The sequence below is a fragment of the Arachis ipaensis genome, chromosome B9 (assembly GCF_059453495.1).
Source record: "Arachis ipaensis isolate K30076 ecotype BB chromosome B9, ASM5945349v1, whole genome shotgun sequence".
Lineage (NCBI taxonomy): Eukaryota > Viridiplantae > Streptophyta > Magnoliopsida > Fabales > Fabaceae > Arachis > Arachis ipaensis.
The window spans coordinates 80,263,179-80,270,063 of NC_142444.1; the positions used below are offsets into that span (position 1 = coordinate 80,263,179).

Genomic DNA, 6,885 nt, shown 5'->3' on the forward strand with positions numbered 1-6,885 from the left:
AAAAAATTTTTTTTTTAAATTTTTTAAAAATTTAGTTATCTTATCTTATTTCAAAAATCAAATTTCAAAATTCAAATTTAAAAATTTTCAAAATTCAATTTAAAATTTTTCAAATTTCAAAAAAAAATTTAAAATTCAAATTTCAGAATTCAAATTTCAAAATTTCAAAATTTAAATTTCAAAAATTTAATTTTCAAATTCAAAATTTAAATAACCTTTTAATTTAAAATTTGTTTTTATTTTCGTTTTTAATTTTTATTTACTATTATGAGTTCTCACCTGTTTGGCTATGAGTCTGGTTCTGATTATATTGCAGGAAGAGGAAATTACAATGAGAACAGGCATCAAAGTTGGAACAATCAAAGATGGGAGGAGCCACAAGGATTTGATCAACTTTCATGGCAACAACCACCTCCAATGGACTATCAACAACCACCACCATATGCCTATAAACCCTCTCCTCAACATCATTTTGGACCACCATACTCACAAGCCCCTTACCACTAAACACCCTCATATGATCCTAACCCTCATCCACCATACCAACCACCTTGTGAACCATATGAACCATATATAGGACCACCCCAATTCCAACCCAATTACTCCCAAGAACCACCACCTCCCTATGCATCATATCCATCTCCATCACCCCAAGAATCAACGGAGCGACTCAAGGAAACATTTGAAAAATTTAATGCAACCCTTCACCAATTGAATCAAGCAATAAATCAATTATCTTCCCGATGTTCGGACACTCAAGAAACTCCCATGGCTTCATGTGGACAATCTAATGAAGAACGTAGCATGAAGAAGATATTAGAAACTCTAGTGGACATTACGGAGCATGACTTTGTGCTGGAACAAGTTGAGGAAGCTATAATTATTGAAGAAGAAAAAGTAGTTGCAGACTTAGGAGATGCTGAACCTCCATGGGAAAGTCAGGTTATAGAACCTCCTTCCAAGGAGATTGAAATTGATGCTGAGGAGGGTGTGATGCCAGGGCATCTTGGCCAGTTTCACTGACCTTTTCTTTATTGTTTTTAGGGTAGTTTCATGCATTTCTTTAGGAAATAAGCTAGTTTTGGGTAGATATTCACCTACACCTTGATTCAAGCATACATTGTGCATTTTACATTATTTCATGAGGATTTTGCATGAATTTAGTGACAAATTGTATGCTGCATTACCCATGACTTGGACTAGAACTTTGATGCACTCTGTTGCTTGATTTCAGGACCAAAGGAAGCAAGGAAAGGGAGGTAACTCGCAAGGTTAATGAGAAAAGTAATTGCCAATAACACTCTCAAAGCCATCATTTCCCACGTTAAGAGTCACGTTAACTAAGTTAACGTGCACTATAACGTGGAGAAGGGAAGTTGAGCCAACGTTAGTGACACTTAACATTGTCACTAACGTTGGTAAACACTCATGAGTGGCCACGTTAGAGCCCACGTTAACCTAGTTAACGTGGCCTCTAACGTTAAAGGGGGAAGAGAAGCCAACATTAGTGACATTCAACATTGTCACTAACGTTGGCCTAAGGATGCAACACACCACGTTAACTCCCACGTTAACTTGGTTAACGTGGGAGCTAACGTGAGAAGTGAGAGTTGTCGACAACGTTAGTGACACTCAACATTGTCACTAACATTGGAAGCAACCACACAACCCACCAAGGAGCCACGTTAACTTCCATGTTAACTTAGTTAACGTGGAAGCTAACGATGAGGAATGAATGATGAGCCAACGTTAGTGACACTCAACATTGTCACTAACGTTGGGATTGCTAAGAATGGCCACGTTAGAAGCCATGTTAACCTAGTTAACGTGGACTCTAACGTGAGATCTAGGGGCACATTGGAACGTTAGTGACAATGTTGAGTGTCACTAACGTTCTCGAAGTTTGGCAAGGCCACGTTAGAAGCCACGTTAACCTAGTTAACGTGGGCTTTAACGTGAAGCAAATAGGGGCACACTGGAACGTTAGTGACAATGTTGAGTGTCACTAACGTTCTCGAAGTTTGGCAAGGCCACGTTAGAAGCCACGTTAACCTAGTTAACTTGGGCTGTAACGTGAGGCAAAGGGGTACATTGGAACGTTAGTGAAAATGTTAAGTGTCACTAACGTTCTCGAACTTATACTTTCGCTAAATGTTAACACCCCTAACGCCCTAAGCTAAAGTCTCTGCCCACTTAGCACTTCTCTCTGCAAGTAAAGCCAAGCCCAAATGAAGAAAAGAACTGCTTCAAACTCAAGATCCAAAGGCCCAAGACTTGAAGAGCAAACTAGAAGTTGAGAAGAGTAGTATATATAGGAGTAGCTTTGAATTGCTAAAAGGAGAGTTCGAAAAGTTGGAAAAAAAGAATTACTCTCTGTATTTTACTTTCTCTGCAATTTCTAGTTCTATGATGTATTCTCCATCTTTATTTTCACCTTCAAGAGCTATGAACAACTAAACCCCTTTCATTGGGTTAGGGAGCTCTGTTGTAATTTGATGGATCAACACTAATTTTCATTATTCTTCTTCTATCCTTTCTCTTGATTTCACTTGAAAGCTTTCGATCTTCATCCCATTGAGTAGTTATCTTGGAAGTTAAGCTATTCAAACTTGGATCTCTTTTGAACCTTGAAAGAGGAATGAAGAGATCAAGCTAGAAATGCTTTCTCATACTGGACCAAATTGGGTTTGGATGGGTATGTGACTATAACCCTCTCAATACTTGATTTGGGAAATGCATGTGGTATAATCAGTGACCATACTTCATCTCTTCTCATGAGCAATTGACCAAGGAATTGGCTATTGATCAAGATTTGAGAGATTGAATTGCAAGAAATTGTAATTCAATCACTTAAGATTGCCAAGGAGATCAACGAGTGCATTGATTGAGGAAGAGATGAAAATGAACTTGATCCGGAGAATTGCAACATCTCCTAAGCCCAATGAACTCCCCATCTCTGATCTTACCCATTCTCTTTAATTTCTGCCATTTACTTTTATGAGCAAATCCCTCATTCCTATTTATAATTCTGCAATTTATTTTCAGTCATTTACTTCCAGTCCTTTAATTCTAGCATTTACCTTTCTGTTATTTACATTCCCGCCATTTTATTTTCTACAACTCTCAACCCAAATTCTGGATTCGCTCAACTAGAACATTCTTCTAATTAAAGTTGCTTGATCAATCAATCCCTGTGGGATTCGACCTCACTCTATTGTGAGTTTTTACTTGACGACAAATTCGGTACACTTGCCGAAAGGAGATTTGTTGAGAGACAAGTTTTCCGTGCATTAAGTTTATGGTGCCGTTGCCGGGGATTGATTGTGCATCAACAATGATTAAATTAGAAGATCACTAGATTGAGCATTTTTATTTTTGTGAATTTCATTTTCTGTTTGAGTGATTTACTTTTTGTTTTCGTTAAACTTCTTCCCTTCCGCCTCTACTCTTTTGTTTTACTTTGTTATTTTCAATTCTGTTTGTTAACCCACTAACTGTTTGATATATTGCATCACCCACAACTAACAGTAATTCTGACACAAATACTTTCTGCACCTATCTTTTCTTGCTTGCACTTGATGGTTGTATGACAGGGAGAAGAAGCGGGGATTCAACTTCTTTCGATTCTGAACCTGAGAGGACCTTTCTTAGATTAAGAAGGGAGGCAAGAGGAAAGAAAGTGGTTGGTGCTGAGGAAGAAGAGGAATTCTTTGAAACAAACATGGAAGACAACATAGAAAACCATCATGAAGAAGAGGATCACAACCATGGGGGAGGAGGTAGAGCAAATCATGCTGGGGAGGATAGAAGAGTTTTGGGCTCTTATATCAATCCAAACCCAGGAAATTGTGGAAGTAGCATCCAAAAGCCAACAATCCATGCCAACAACTTTGAACTTAAACCACAGCTCATCACCCTTGTTCAGAACAACTGCTCCTTTGGAGGAGGTGTTCAAGAAGACCCCAATCAACATTTGACCACCTTCCTGAGAATATGTGACACAGTGAAGTCTAATGGTGTTCACCCTGACGCGTATAGACTGCTCCTATTTCCATTCTCACTTAGGGACAAAGTAGCCAAGTGGCTGGAATCCTTCTCAAGGGAAAGCTTGACAACTTGGGAAGACGTGGTGAACAAATTTTTAGCAAGATTTTACCTTCCTCAACAAATCAATAGGCTGAGAGCTGAGGTCCAAACTTTCAGGCAACAAGATGGTGAGACTCTATATGAAGCATGGGAGAGGTTCAAGGACTTAACAAGGAGGTGTCCACCTGACATGTTCAATGAATGGGTGTAACTGCACATTTTCTATGAAGGGCTCTCTTATGATCAAAGAAGGCCGTAGACCATTCATCTGGAGGATCTTTGAACAAGAAGAAGACTATTGAGGAAGCCATAGATATTATTGAAACAGTAGCAAAGAACGACTACTTCTATGCTTCCGAAAGAGGGAACACAAGAGGAGTAATAGAGCTAAACAATGTAGATGCTCTGTTGGCCCAAAACAAGCTCATTACCCAGCAGCTGGCTGACCTCACCAAGAAGATGGAGATGAACCAAGTAGCAGTAATCTCCACTTCATCAACAACCCAAGAAGGAGTGAATGAAGAAGCAGAGGGGAGTCAGGAGCAAGCCAACTACATTGGGAATTCACCAAGGAAAAACTATGATCCATACTCTAAGACCTATAACCCTGGATGGAGAAACCACCCAAACTTTGGGTGGGGAAGTGAGCAAGATCAAAACCAAGACCAGAGACGTTACAACTCCAACAACAATGCAGCTCACCAGCAATTCACACAGAGGACATCTCAACACCCCCACAACAACACTTCTCCACACGCCTATCAAAACCAAAATAGCACATCTGCTCCGAATCACTCATCAATTGATGACAAGCCCTCTAAGATTGAAGCCCTACTTGAAGGAATATGCCAAGAGATTCAAGAAAATAAGGTGTTCAAAGAGGAGGTGCGAGCCAATATTAAGAACCAGGGAGAGACCATCAAGAAGCTGGAATTTCAGGTGGGATATTTAGCTGAGAAAAACCCCAAAGGAGAAGCAAAGAAAGTAAGATGGGAAGATTGCAAAATGGTCACTGCGAGTGATCAAGAGACTGAAGACAAGCAAGGCAAACTTTGCAAATAACCTGAAGACAACTCAACAAAGGAGGAGGATAGAGATCGCCAAGAACCAGAAATCTCACAACAAGAGCTGCTGATGCTCTATGCACCCTTCCCTCAACTGCTCAATGGTGCTGTGGGAAAAAGAATATACTCAAGGTTCCTAGACTTGTTTGCATCTCTGCATGTGAACATACCATTCATCAAGACAATTCAACAAATGCTTGCATTCATCAAGTATATGAAGGAACTTCTTCCCAGGAAAAGCTCACTCAAAGGAGGCCAGACTATAGTGATGAACAAGGAATGTAGTGCCCTTATTCAACCTGAGTTGCCTACAAAAAGAAGAGATCCAGGGAGTTTTCACATCCCTTGTGCCATAGGTGAAACTATGTTCGATAGAGCACTATGTGATTTAGGGGCCAGCATCAACTTACTACCCTTATCCCTGGCAAAGAGGCTGCAGATCAATGAGATAATACCCACAGATGTAATCATCAGACTGGCTGACAAAACTCAAAAGCAAGCAATAGGAGTGGTGGAAAATGTGTTGCTAAAAGTTGGGAAATACTTTCTCCCAACAGACTTTGTCATCCTGGACATGGAAGAGAGTCACACTCATCAAATCATATTGGGAAGACCATTCCTAGCTACGGCCAAAGAACTTATCGATGTAGAGAAAGGGGAGCTAATATTGAGAATCCATGATGAACGACTCAGCTTCAATGTTTTCAAACTCTCATAAGAAACAGATCAAGAGGACAAGGAACTAAGCACAAATGATAATGAGACACTGAAGGAGGAAACAAGCACTGAAGCACAACTAGTTCATTTTGAGATCCCCTTAATAGATAAACAAAGAAAACAGCAATTGCCACAACTCAAGGAAAAGTTGGAGGAACCTAAACCTCTAGAGGCAGGTGAAGACAGCACCACAACTCCTTTAGAAAAAGAGGTCACCAAGGGGAAGGCAACATCAAAAGAAACAAAGAAGAAGGTACCAAGGAGGTAGAGGAACAAGAAAATCCCTACGGAAGATTTCTCTCCAGGGGATAGAGTTGTCTCAGCTTACTTCCTAGATATTCCCCCTAATCTCCCCACTGTACCATCTCAGTTACCCAAGGTCTTCACTATCAACAGTGTTCTTTCTCTAGAACATGTGGAGATCATTGATCCAACCAATGGATATAAGTCCACAGCAAGAGGGGAGGACTTTAAGCACTACCAACCACCCTGTTGAAGGAAAAACGTCAAGCTAGTGACGCTAAAGAAGCGCTTCATGGGAGGCAACCCATGTTTTATATGTTTTTAAAATAATGAATAAATCAATGTTTATGAATTTCAACCCAAACTTGACAAACACTTGGTGAAATCTTTATCATGCAGTATATAATGAAGAACAAGTTTGGTGTTCAAAGCAAACCAAGATGCATGCTAGTCTTGGGAGCTTTGAACAAAACTTTTCATCACATTGCTTCAAACTAAGTTTGGTGTCACCCCATGGTGCCACCAAGATGCATATAAGGACCTACCAATAGTTAGTTAGTTAGTTGGAATTCATAAATAAAAAAATCAAATCCTTTCTTCCCTTTTATTAATATTAGCCGTAAAGTTCATATGGTCATTTTAATATCTTTTCTTACTTTTCTTAGTTTGTCTTTATAGGAAAAGAAAAGGAGCATAAAAAGGGATAGATTGGACAACCCCAATTATGACCAGATTCTGCAAGATATTTGTGTACCAGGAGCTAACTGGGAAAGGG

At 39.6% G+C, this 6,885-nt stretch overlaps 1 non-coding gene across 1 annotated transcript; it reads right to left on the minus strand.

Moving 5' to 3' along the window:
• Positions 1-4,174: 4,174 nt before the first annotated feature.
• On the minus strand, positions 4,175-4,278 carry LOC148545154 (small nucleolar RNA R71). Its single transcript, XR_015901881.1, has one exon. It is a non-coding gene; the product is annotated as a small nucleolar RNA R71 (small nucleolar RNA).
• Positions 4,279-6,885: the final 2,607 nt, after the last annotated feature.